The sequence below is a fragment of the Cygnus olor genome, chromosome 3, assembly GCF_009769625.2.
Source record: "Cygnus olor isolate bCygOlo1 chromosome 3, bCygOlo1.pri.v2, whole genome shotgun sequence".
Taxonomy (NCBI): domain Eukaryota; kingdom Metazoa; phylum Chordata; class Aves; order Anseriformes; family Anatidae; genus Cygnus; species Cygnus olor.
Genome location: NC_049171.1, coordinates 23,024,172 through 23,038,076, shown reverse-complemented (window position 1 = coordinate 23,038,076; position 13,905 = coordinate 23,024,172).

Below are 13,905 nucleotides of genomic sequence, written 5' to 3'. Positions count from 1 at the left end.
CGTGCTATTTCAAGAACAACTTAATGATTATTTTTATTTACATTTAAAATTTAAGTTTCTATGTCACTTATGAAATCCATATGTACTCATTGTAGAATGGAAGTAAATCCTTTTAATGTATTGTAACTGTTAAAATATATAACTACATATATATTAATTTCCATCTGAAGAGGAAAATTTTGGTAAGTTTAAAAGAAGATAAAAATACTTCCTTTAAAAATAAAATTAATTTATAACATCATGTAGGCATCATTTAGGCTCTACCTATATTAAATAAACTCCAGGTGAAATGATAAATGAAAGTAGATAATACTGTTTGAAAAACATTTTGTGTTTTCTGAAAATGTGTAGCTCAGTTCACTTCAGAAATGGTGAAAGATTACTATGAAACCTGCTAGTAAGCCCTCAGAACATTATTATATAATAATTTCCATAAATACAAAGTAAAAATAATATACATTTCATGAGATATTAACTGACGTTACATAATTCATGTAATATGTCATGAAATATGAATTATGTCACAATTTTTTTTTCTCTTCACCTCACTCATATAGCATGAATTGATTTTTTGTCATGTCTGAAATTAGTTATCATGTTGTTAATAGCAAGTATTCTTAAACTTTATTCTTTATTTTCTTTCCCTGTAATATTCTGATTGTATATGAGAACTCATCACAAATTTTAGGTGGATTTCCTTCGTTCTTAACATTTTGAAAATCAGATTTTCAAGGTACACCTTGTTCTTTTATTCGATATGGATACGGTTTACACCACCTTTCTCAATAAATTACAACATTTGTATTGCACATTCTTCTGTAACATAACAGCAAACAGAGTTACAGAGTAGTACTTAAGACTGATTTGAATGTCTTACACCATGTCTATGTACGATTATGAATTTTTTGGCTGACTTCTGGTAAACTTTGTTTACAGGAAGTAATGGTTCTGAACTATAGCAGTAGATTTAGTATTTATAAGAGCTACTTGATTTTATCAGAACGGAATGGTTTGAATCTTAAAAGGAGTATTAAGACTCGCTGAGCTTAGTATATTCTAATCTATTTTATATATGTACAGTTCCATGAGGTGAGATATTGAACAGCAAGGTTAACGAGGCAGAACTTCAATGCAACCTTCAGAAAATAACCATAACTAAATAATTCATTTTACACAGAATGCTAATATCAATTCAGAGAATGTACGTATTACCTATGTTACCTATGTATGTATTACTGATAATTATTTTCTAATATCTCAGATCACAGAATCATAGAATGGTTTGGGTTGGAAGAGACCTTAAAGATCACCTAGTTCCAAGCCCCCTGCCAAGAGCAGGGACACCTCCCACCAGACCAGGTTGATCAAAGCCCTGGCCTTGAACACTTCCAGGGACAAGGCATGCACAGCTTCTCTGGGCAGCCTGTTCCAGTGCCTCACCACCCTCACCATGAAGAATCTCTTCCTTATTTCTAACCAAAACCTACTTTTTTTTTTTTTTAGTTTAAAATGCAAAATCATTTCCAAAAAAAAAATGTATCTGATCTTCCTTGGCCACAAAAGCTACTGAATTTAAAATAGCAATTTCTCATCAATGATATCATGAGTAAGAAAGAACACTGGATGTGTCAGTAAAATTAACAGCTGCTATGGCACTGAGAGAAGTATAAACAGTAATCAGCACAGAGAAATCAGTCAAAAAGGGACAGGGACAGACTGGGACAGATTGGTATATGGACAATAATATTTGATTTAGCTGAGTACCACATAACTAAAAATTTTTTGTATATTTCTGTAAAAGAATAAGGGTACGATAAAGACTGAAAAGTTGTAGAAATTTAAAACTTTTCTTAAAGATTTTTTAAAAGGGTTGCTTAAAATTCCCAATGCAAATATTTCCAAGGGAAATCTAGAAACCTGAGATATTGAAAGATAACCTAAACCACAATGGAAAATAAACAGAGGAGTTTACTGGAGTTAAACAGAAACCTGACTAAATGATCTTTTCCATCTTCCTTTGGTTTTATCCAAAACAGATTTATTTTGTCGTGTTATTGGAGACCGAAACAGAGATAGAGGGCCATATATTACTCTCAGGTTCTGTCTTTACACACCTTAGAATCATAGAGTCATATAATGGCTTCAGTTGGGAGGGTCTTTAAAGATCATCAAGTTCCAACCTCCCTGCCATAGGCAGGGATGCCACCCACTAGATCAGGTTGGCTAAGGCCCATCCAACCTTGCATTGAACACCTCCAGGGATGGGGCATCCACAGCTTCTCTGGAAAACCTGTTCCAGTGCCTCACCACCCTCACAGTAAAGAATTTCTTCCTAATGTCTAGTCTAAATCTATCCTCTTTCAGTTTAAGACCATTCCCCCTTGCCCTGTCATTATCTACTAAAGTAAAGAGTCCCTCTCCATCTATCTTATAAGACCCCTTTAAGTATTGAAAGGCTGCAAGGAGGTCTCCCCAGAGCCTTCTCGTCTCCAGGCTAAACAAGCCCAGCTCTCTCAGCCTTTCTTCACAGGAGAGGTGCTCCAGCCCTCTGATCATCTTTATAGCCTTCCTCTGGACTCACTCGAGCAGGTCCACATCTTTCTCGTGCTGGGGGCCCCAAACCTGGATACAGTACTCCAGTTGAGGCTTCACAAGGGCTGAATAGAGGGGAACAACCACCTCACTCAACCTGATGGTCACACCTCTTTTGATGCAGCCCAGGATGCAGTTGGCCTTCTGGGCCGCAAGCGTGCACTGATGGCTCATGTTGAGCCTTTCATCCACCAGAACCCCCAAGTCCTTCTCCGCAGTGCTGTTCTCAATGAGTTCTTCTCCTAGTCTGTACTGCTGTGTGGGATTGCCCTGACCCAGGTGCAGCACCTTGCACTCAGACTTGTTGAACCTCATTTGGTTCACATATCACAGAATCACAGAATCATCTAGGTTGGAAGAGACCTCCAAGATCACCCAGTCCAACCTCTGACCTAACACTAACAAGTCCTCCACTAAACCATATCACTAAGCTCTACATCTAAACATCTCTTAAAGACCTCCAGGGATGGCGACTCAACCACTTCCCTGGGCAGCCCCTTCCAATGCCTAACAACCCCTTCAGTAAAGAAGTTCTTCCTAATATCCAACCTAAACCTCCCCTGGCGCAAGTTTAGCCCATTCCCCCTCGTCCTGTCACCAGGCACGTGGGAGAATAGACCAACCCCCACCTTGCTACAGCCTCCTTTAAGGTATCTGTGGAGTGCAATAAGGTCTCCCCTGAGCCTCCTCTTCTCCAGGCTGAACAATCCCAGCTCCCTCAGCCGCTCCTCGTAAGACTTGTTCTCCAGACCCCTCACCAGCTTCGTTGCCCTTCTCTGGACTCTCTCGAGCACCTCCATGTCCTTCTTGTAGCGAGGGGCCCAAAACTGAACACAGTACTCAAGGTGCGGCCTCACCAGAGCCGAGTACAGGGGGACAATCACCTCCTTAGACCTGCTGGCCACACTGCTTCTTATGCAAGCCAGGATGCTGTTGGCCTTCTTGGCCACCTGAGCACACTGCTGGCTCATATTCAGCCGACTATCAACCAGTACTCCCAGGTCCTTCTCGGCTATCAACCAGTACTCCCAGGTCCTTCTCGGCCAGGCAGCTTTCCAGCCACTCATCTCCCAGCCTGTAGCTCTGCTTGGGGTTGTTGCACCCCAGGTGCAGGACCCGGCACTTGGCCTTGTTGAACTTCATGCAGTTGACCTCAGCCCATCGGTCCAGCCTATCCAGATCTTCCTGCAGAGCCTTCCTACCCTCGAGCAGATCGACACATGCACCTAACTTGGTGTCGTCTGCAAACTTACTGAGTGTGCACTCGATCCCCTCATCCAGATCATCAATAAAGATATTAAAGAGAACTGGCCCCAGTACTGAGCCCTGGGGGAGTCCACTAGTGACTGGCCTCCAACTGGATTTAACTCCATTCACCATGACTCTTTGGGCCCGGCTACCCAGCCAGTTTCTAACCCAACAAAGTGTACGCCAGTCCAAGCCATGAGCAGCCAGTTTCTTGAGGAGAATGTTGTGGGAAACAGCGTCAAAAGCCCTACTGAAGTCAAGGTAGACCACATCCACAGCCTTTCCCTCGTCCACCGTGTGTGTCACTTTGTCATAGAAGGGGATCAGGTTCGTCAAGCAGGACCTGCCTTTCATAAACCCATGCTGACTGGGCCTGATCGCCTGGTTGCCCTGCAAGTGCCGCGTGATAACACTCAAGATAATCTGCTCCATGAGCTTCCCTGGCACCGAGGTCAAACTAACAGGCCTATAGTTTCCCGGGGCAACTTTCCGGCCCTTCTTGTTGATGGCTGTCACATTTGCTAGCCGCCAGTCAACTGGGCGGCTCCCCTGATAGCCAGGACTGCTGATAAATGATGGAAAGCAGCTTGGCCAGCTCTTCCGCCAGTTCTCGCAGTACCCTCAGGTGGATCCCATCCGGCCCCATCAACTCGCGTACATCCAAGTGCTGTAGCAGGTTACCAACCATTTCCTCATAGATTGTGAGGGCCACATCCTGCTCCCCACCCCCTTCCACCAGCTCAGGGAACTGGGTATCCAGATAACAACTAGTCTTGCCAGTAAAGACTGAGGCAAAGAAGGCATTAAGTACCCTAGCCTTTTCCTCATCTCTTGTCACTAAGTTTCCCCCCGCATCCAGTAAAGGATAGAGATTCTCCTTAGTCCTCCTTTTGGTGTTAATGTATTTATAAAAACATTTTCTGTTATCTTTAACAGCAGTAGCCAGATTGAGCTCCAAATGAGCTTTGGCCTTTCTAATTTTGTCCCTACACATCCTTACAACATCCTTATAATCCTTCTGAGTGGCCTGCCCTCTTTTCCAAAGATCATAAACCCTCTTTTTTTTTTTTTTTTTTCCTAAGCTCTAGTCACAACTCCCTGTCCAGCCAGGCTGGTCTCCTACCACGCCGGCTCATCTTTGGGCACGTGGGGACAGACCGCTCCTGAGCCTTTAAGATTTCCTTCTTGAGGAGTGCTCAGCCTTCCTGGGCTCCTCTGCCCTTCAGAACTGCCCCCCAAGGGACTCTGCCAATCAGTGTCCTGAACATGCACCCACTTCTTTTGAATAGCATCTCTTCCTTCTGTTGTATCAACTGTAACACTCAGTTTGGTGTAATCTGCAAACTTGCTGAGGGTGCACTCAATCCCATTGTCTATGTCATTAATGAAGATATTGAAAAGCACGGGTGGCAAGACAAACCCCTGAGGGACATTGCTCATCACTGGCTTGCACCTGGACTTAGAACCATTGACCACTACTCTCTGGGTGTGGCCATCGAGCCAATTCCTTATCCACTGGCTGCTCCACCCTTCAAATCCGTATCTCTCCAATTTAGAGATTAGGATGTCATGTGGGATCTTGTCAAACGCCTTACAGAAGTCCAGGTAGATGACATTGGTCGGTCTTCCCTTGTCGACTGATGCAGTCACTCCATCATGGAAGGCCACCAGAGTGGTCAGGCATGATTTGCCTGTGGTGTAGGCATGCTGGCTGTCTCGGATCACCTCCATGTCCTGCATGTGCCTTGACATTGCCTCCAGGAGGTTCTTTTCCATGATCTTGCCAGGCACAGAGGTGAGGCTCACTGGTCTGTAGTTCCCTGGGTCTCCCTTTCTACCCTTTTTAAAAACGGGAGTGATGTTTTCCTTTTTCTAGTCACTAGGGCCTTTGCCTGACTGCCATGATTTTTCAAATATGGTGGAGAGTGTCTTGGCGACTACATCAGCCAGTTCCCTCAGGACCCTGGGATGCATGTCATCAAGGCCCATGGACTCGTAGTTGCTAAGTTGCCCCAGGAGGTTCGGAACTTACTCTTCACTTACAGTGGGAGGGATTCTGCTCCCCTAGCCCCTGCCTAGAAATCTGAGGACTCCAGAGATGTGGGAAGCCTGACCACTAGTGAAGACTGAGGCAAAGAAGTTGTTAAGTATCTCAGCCTTTTCCATGTCTGTCATTACCATTTCTCCATCATTTTAGTATCCCTGCATAAGCTCATTAAATCTCATTGGTTTTATGTAGAAGTAACAAAGTGGATTTTAGCTGATGCTAAAGTATGGCATGTATGAGTAAATCCACAGGACCTATGTTCTTCAGCTAGGTACTCAGTAGTGGATTACTATCCATATGGCTTTTCTGAAGACTAATTTCTGCATTTTTAGGGCTCATATTTTGTAAAAGACTGTCTAATTATTGCATCTGCCATCTTATTGATTACATAATTCTTACCACCTTGAATATTGACTACAGTTATCCAATGTCTACTATCGGCACAAGATTTTTTACATACATTATAAAATAGTATAAATAATAAACATTTTAAAATAATATACGTATATATACAGTATAAAAAAATACGTACTGCATTAATAGTTTCCTCTGTGATTTTTACTACATGTCCAGAGCTAGTTTATAATTCATGCATAATTAAAATCAGTATCAAACATATCCTTCATTAGTTTGGACAATGGACTAAAATGTGTGAGGTTCTCTAGATATAAACAAAACTATAATTTCACAAACATGGGTCATAATGCAGTTGTTTCAAACTATATAAGCTTGATAACAAATCTTTTTTTTTTTCTTTTTTTTTTTCTCATATAGAAAGGGACGATAATTAGTGACATAAATCAAATCAAATAAGAAAAATATCTTGAGGCAGTGTATTTTAATGGCCTTACAGGTAACCAGCCTCCCCCAACCCCCGCAAAGCAAGCAAACAAACTAACAAAACACAACAACTCAGCTTTCTATTTAAAATATTAATCAAGGGACAGAAATGACGAGTGAAGTTAGAAGAAAAAATAACGTCCAGTAAATAAAACTCTGAAAGCAGTTTTAGCTATCAAGAATAATTTCAGAACAGCATAGGCTGGGAAAATATTGTATTGTTATAACTACCATCTAGGATAATAAAAGCACTTTTTAACATCTCATATTCTTCAATTGTTCGTGGAACTCAGCATGATGATACTAAGCAGCAAATATGAAATAAACTTGTTAACAAATGTGAATACTTATCAAATGACAAATTCAAAGATAATATATGGTAACTCCTAAAGTGTTTACAGTCAAAGATGTTTATTGTATTATTTATCAAAGTTAATTAACTTTGCCAGAGAAGCAGCAATATCCAACAAGTTCCTAGAACTAGTTAATAAAATGTCAGGCTTAGTGGGATTTATCTTCATAAAAATTCTCCACCATTCAGATATTAATATCACCCAAACAACCAGTCAAGACCAAGACAGGTCTAGTATAATTAGGTGGAAATGCTGGATAAATCTGTTATACACATAGCAGTACTAAATTGTATTGAGAGATGAGAGATTCCAGGTATCATATATATCACTGATAAATAACTCCTGAACTGAGCCCTAAAGACAAGTTCAGATATAAGCATAAGAATTTAAATACAAATATAAAGCAATGGCAAATAAGCATTTTCCTTCATAGAATACAAGGTTCGTGAGATGAAAATAGCAACCAAAAATTGGGGTAGTAAAGTCATTTAATAGATCATTTGACAAATCAATTTATAGCAGTTAATAGCATCAAAGAATCTTATTTGCAAAATGTCACTGCAAAAATTATTATATTCAAAACTGTATATGTGCAGACATACAAAAGGATAATATGACACTGCAGGAGAAGACAGTAACATGAGAAAAGAGGGAAACCGAGAACATTACACAGATAAATATCGAGTGAGTAGTGTTTTACCAAGACGTATATTATGTTTTATTGTCAAATGCTCTATTTAAAGAAACTCAGGAATTTAAGACCTGTTATATGAGAGAGGTAGTTGCTTCTTTTAATTATGGTTAAAGAACATATGATGGTATTCTTCTGAAGCCCTGAAAGTTTACAGAACAAAATAGTTATGCTGAATATCTCAGTGTTAAGCAGTGACCTAAGACTACTAGTTATCGCTTGAAATGACAACCCATACACATTTCATTTAGGGATCTCAATTAGTTCTCATAGGCTTATCCATTTCAGCTGTGAGCCTCAATAAATTACAATCATCAGGGGTGACTAATTTTGAAAAATACTTAGGTGTTAATGGAAGAAGCCCTAGAAAATCTTGGAAATATCAGGAGACTGGAGAAAGATAACAGCTGTATATTTAATAGGTGAGTAGGACTATGAACCCACTAACATGTTTTTCCCTTCTGCTTGTGCCTTTTAAAATATATTGATAGACTCTACTTTAGAAACTACATGCTGAAGTAGCTTCAATTACCACTTTATCAGTCCATAATCTCATTAGAAATTCTTTCTGACCTCTAATTCTCATTAGACTTAATTTAACTTTTAACTAAGGACGCATTTTTATACACTGAAGCTAGCAGACTAATATTACAGACTGGTGAGCCTCACCTCTGTGCCTGGCAAGATTATGGAAAAGATCCTACTGGAAGCAATGTCGAGGCACATGCTAGACAAAGAGGTGATCAGAGACAGCCAGCATGCCTTCACCAAAGGCAAATCATGCCTGACCAATCTGGTGGCTTTCTATGACGGAGTGACTGCATCAGTCGACAAAGGAAGACTGACCGATGTCATCTACCTGGACTTCTGCAAGGCGTTTGACACGGTCCCATATGACATCCTGGTCAAGGGAGGTGATTGTTGCTCTCTACTCAGCCCTTATGAGGCCCCACTTGCAGTACCCTGTCCAGGTCTGGAGCCCCCAGTACAAGAACGATGTGGACCTGTTAGAGCGGGTCCAGAGGAGGGTCACAAAGATGGTCAGAGGGCTGTAGCACCTCTCCTATGAAGATAGGCTGAGAGAGCTGGGGATGTTCAGCCTGGGGAAGAGAAGGCTCCATGGCAACCTCATCACAGCCTTTCAATACTTAAAGGGGTCTTATAAAAAGGACGGAGAAGGACTCTTTACTTGGGTAGGTAATGATAGGATGAGGGGGAATGGTTTTAAACTAAAAGAGGGGAGATTTAGATTAGAGGTTAGAAGGAAATTTTTCACTCAGAGGGTGGTAAGGCACTGGAACAGGTTGCCCAGAGAGGTTGTGGATGCCCCGTCCCTGGAGGTGTTCAAGGCGAGGTTAGATGAATCCCCAAGCAACCTGATATAGCGGGTGGTGTCCCTGTCTATGGCAGGGAGATTGGAACTAGATTATCTTTGAGGTCCCTTCCAGCCCAGGCCATTCTATGATTCTGTGGTTAACAAAGCTCTGTGACAAACATTAAAGAAGTCTGGAGGGATCCTAACCATTAAGCCCAATGAGCTGTAAGCCCAGACTTGAAACAAAGGCAAAATTATTCTCCACATAGCTTGAGGTACAATAAAGCATATAAAAATACCTTACATGTATTTCATGTTTACATAAGGCATAGCAAAATAACATAATCTGTAGTGGTTTTACCCAGCTGGGCAGCTGAACTCCACTAGAATTGCTCTCTCACTCTCCCCCCTCAAGGGAAAAGAGGGAGAAAACACGATGCAAAGGGCTCAAGGGTTGAGATAAGGACAGGGAGATCACTCAACAATTATCATCACAGGCAAAACAGAGTCAGCATAATGAGATTGATTGACCTCCTCCCCCTCCTTCTTCACTGACCTTGGTGTCTGCAGGGCTGTTCTCACTCCTCATTCTCCCAGCTACTGTGGTGCAGCAGTTTGTTTTTGTTTGTTTTGTTTTTCCTTTCTTTAAACTGCTCTCACAGAGGCACAAACAACATTGCTTATTGGCTCAGCTCTGGCCAGTGGCAGGTCCCTTTGAAGCCAGCTGAAACTGGCCCTTATCTAACATGGGTCACCTTGTGGATTCTTCCCATGGGGGCCACCCCTGCAGCCTCCTTCTACCAAAACGTTGCAACGTAAACCCGACGCACAATCTCTAAGCAATAAGTGGAGAACCTAGAGAAATTATATTCTAACTCTGTCTTAAAAGAAAGACACAAGGAAATTAAAATGTCACACACAAAAAAAAATAAAGAAGCAGTGGAAAGTAGTTGAAGAAAAAAATAAGAGAGAAAATAAAAGTGCAAACTAAGATTAAAAGAAATCCTGATAAGATAATTTTGCTCTCACTTGCTACTAGACCTTTCAAACTCAAAAAATCAATTTTGGCTCCTTCTGAAAGATATTATAGCCACGAGATCTTACATCTTAATGTAAAGAAGTTTGCATTAAAGGTTTAACCCAAAAGAAACAAATGTGATTTGAAGAACAAGCTGCAGTGTATCAAGTGCCAGAAAGAGTTAAAACAGTTATTACACAGTTATGATAATGATACAGGAAGAGAAAAACAGTGTACTCATTTCTACTTTAGAGACAGGGCATTATTTATTTATTTATCTATTCATTTATTTTCATGGATGCTGTACATATTTTATCATTAATAATCAATAATAATAAACACCAATAATAAACAAAACAAAGGAACACTACCTCTTATCAAGTAGAAGAACATTGGCACTAATCCAAAACACTTGTTCTAATTGTGTAGATAAGTGTTTTTCAGAAACATTAAACATTAAGGCCTAACAGAGAGTGAAATGATGAATATGAATCAACAAAATAAGTTGAAAGAAAAAAAAATAGATAAGGGTTTTGTATTTTTTATTATAATTCTTCAGTGGATTGAATGAAGCTCAGCAGAAAGTTCTGTATGAATTCCTGACAAAGAACAAAATTGTGCAGTGTAGGAAAATAGGAAAGACAAATGTCTCTAACAATAGTTCCTCAGCTGTCTTCAGATGAGATTTCTTCACCTCAATTTAACTCTTCCCTGTTCTACTAAACCCTAATTCAGATTACTGAGGAAGAAAATCAGTTAGAGCACTAGTAAGTGCTGATGCTATATGAAATGTCATTTGTAACATCATGCAGGCATTGACTAATTACACATGTCAAAGGAACATTACAGCTCATTAAAGAAAGCACTGAGCAAACACTATTTGAGACTTCAATTAGCTAATCCTGCTCCTTGCTACACACATCTTACTAATAAAAAGACGAACATATTCAACACCTTGAAGTACAGAAGGAATTGAATAAAATAAATTGGTAGAGCATTATATGTCACAAATTAAAATAGACATCATATTTTCCCAGCTTTGTCTATATTTTGTTTGGAATTCATCTAGGTACATTTCAGATATTGGAACTTCTACTATTGATAATGGAAATAATAGCAGTATTTTGCATTTACATGTTGGTTTCAACCTACTTCTTCAAAACATAGAAAGGAAAGTAAGCTCTTTTACCTTCTTTTTACTCAAAGCACAGAAGAAACTTGCAGAAAACACTTGTCCAGGCTGTATCACAAGTGAGCGATAATAAGGAAGTAAGTTTTACAGTATCTGCTGATTAGAAAGTTACTACAGAGGCCCTCTGACACTGTAAAACTACACTATGTTAACATTTACCTTATTCTTTGTTTGCCCATTGTGTTTAATCACAAAGAGTTATGTCATACTGAGAAAACTACTTCTCTTAGAACACACTAAGGGTTTGATTCTTGATAGAAGAAAAGGTTGACATATATATTTCTAGATGATTTAGGATTATTTGAAGGATAAGACATATTCAACATAATGCTTATTCAACTTACACTGTAGTACGAAGTAGTTTATCAGAGTTGAAAAAATGTGCATAAGGATCATGTGGTAAAGAAGACCTCATCACAGAAGAAAGTTTCACTCACACAGAGGAAGGAAATAATTTCAGAACCAAAACCTTTCTCAAATGCCTGTGTAATATTGTCTAGTGCTACTTTATATACACTTAGGTAGTAGATTTTAAGTCCCAGATCAATTTGAGAAGGTAGATAGTTAATTTAGCACTCCTAGATCTACAGTCCTGACATTATCACTAACGCATAAAGCATTAGCATATTGCAATGGGAAATCACAACTCCCCTAGCCAAAGATTAAAATACTGCAGACACAAATAAATAAGACAAGGTAAATTCCAAATAGCTGTGACCAGTGTAAACTACTGTAGAGCCAGGTTTCTTTTTTTATATATCTGATCATGTGCAATGCTCCCACCCTACTTCACAACTGAACAATATTTAGTTGGCACTCTTGCATGAATTTAGCATGCATAATAAAAATGTGTAGCATATTCAATATACAATTATGCTGAGCTGTGCTTTTTTCATATGTACAATACACAAGTTGCACTAAAAATTACACCCAATTGAACCATAAACTCCATTACTTCTTTCAAATTACCTCAGTAACTCAGAATCCTAGATTATTGCAATGATTTTTCAGATGACCAAGTTGATAAAAACGATACTGTGTCTCACCACTTTTGCTGAAGCTTTTCCATTGCTTTAAAAGTTAAAGTGATTAAATTATCTAAGTTGAGTGAAAGTGGAATGTTTCTTTAGAAAATCATCCATTTAAAACTCATCAGTTGCAAAATGATAGTAATCATAATCACACAAATTTCAAACTGTAAGAATTTATAAATTCAATAACATCTTGGTTTTCCAAACTGTTATATACAAAGAGAGTGCTATTTCAAAGCAAAATAGATGGCCTACACTATGGCACTAGTAACAGTATGTTAATTGAGAGCAGTAACTGTTTTTTCACTTCAGTTGTATAAAAATATATTTTCCTAAAAACTGATATAAATATTTTTAAATTTTCTCTAAAAAATTCTGCTCTGAAATAATTAGTGACACAGAAAATCTGACATACTATGTTCTACTAAATTATCTATAAAGAAAAACACTATTTTTTCTTTTGATTTTAATTAAATTTTACTTCTGATTTTTTTTTAATTATTATTTTAATTTTTACTGCCTTCTAAAAAATACACAAAACCTGAGTTATTAATTTGGGAACGGCAACATAGCTACAGAAAATTCCACCATATCTTGCTTTAACAGCATATTTTTTTCTAATAATAAGGAATTATGAGGAATTGTGAATATATATTGTGAATAATAATAAGGAATTATTAAGGAATTGTGAATTTTACTATCTACTGTCTAAATTTTCCAGAGCTGAAAACAGTTCTTTTTAGAGCGAATTTGCTTTGCATTTTAATTAAGACTGTTTCTTAACAAGGTAATAAAAACAAACCCAATACTCATTTCTCAGTATATTGTTTCTGAAGATTTTAGTAAAATCACCTGGTTAAAGCAGGTCCAACTAAACCAGGTAGCTCAGGACTGTGTCCAAAGTTCAGAGTGTCTCCAAGGATGAAGATTTCTCCAACTTGACTGGGAAAGTCTAGCTACCATGATGATGATGATTTTTTTTTTCTTATATCTAACTGAATTTCCAGTCTTGCTATTTGTGTCTGTTGCTTTGCATCATTGTGTGCATTCAAGAGAGTCTGGCTCCATCTTCTCTATACCCTCACATTATAACAATAAGGTCTTTTCTAAGCTTTCTTTTATCTAAGATGGAAAAAAATGAGTTTCCTCAGCATTTTCTCATATGGTATATGCTCCAGAACCCTAATGATCTTGATCAAACTAAGCTAGATTTGTTTCACTTTATCCATTTGTTTCTTGTAATAGGGAGTCCAAAAATAGGCACAGCCCTTCAAATGCAGTCTCACAAATGCTAAATCAAGAGGGACAATCACTTTCCTCAATTGTCTATACTCTCCTGCCACTAATAAAGTATGTGTTAAGCTTTCTTCTGTGCAAAGTCATGTTTCTTACTCATCTGCAGTTTGGTGTTCACCCTAACCACCAGATCATTTTCTATAAAGCTTCTTGCTATCCAGTCAGCACCTAATCCTTTCTGTTACATGGAATTATCTCACATCAGATGTAAGACTTTATATTTACTTTTATTGACCCTCGTGGACTTTCTGGCAGCCTATTTTCTGGTTTGTTGATGTTCTT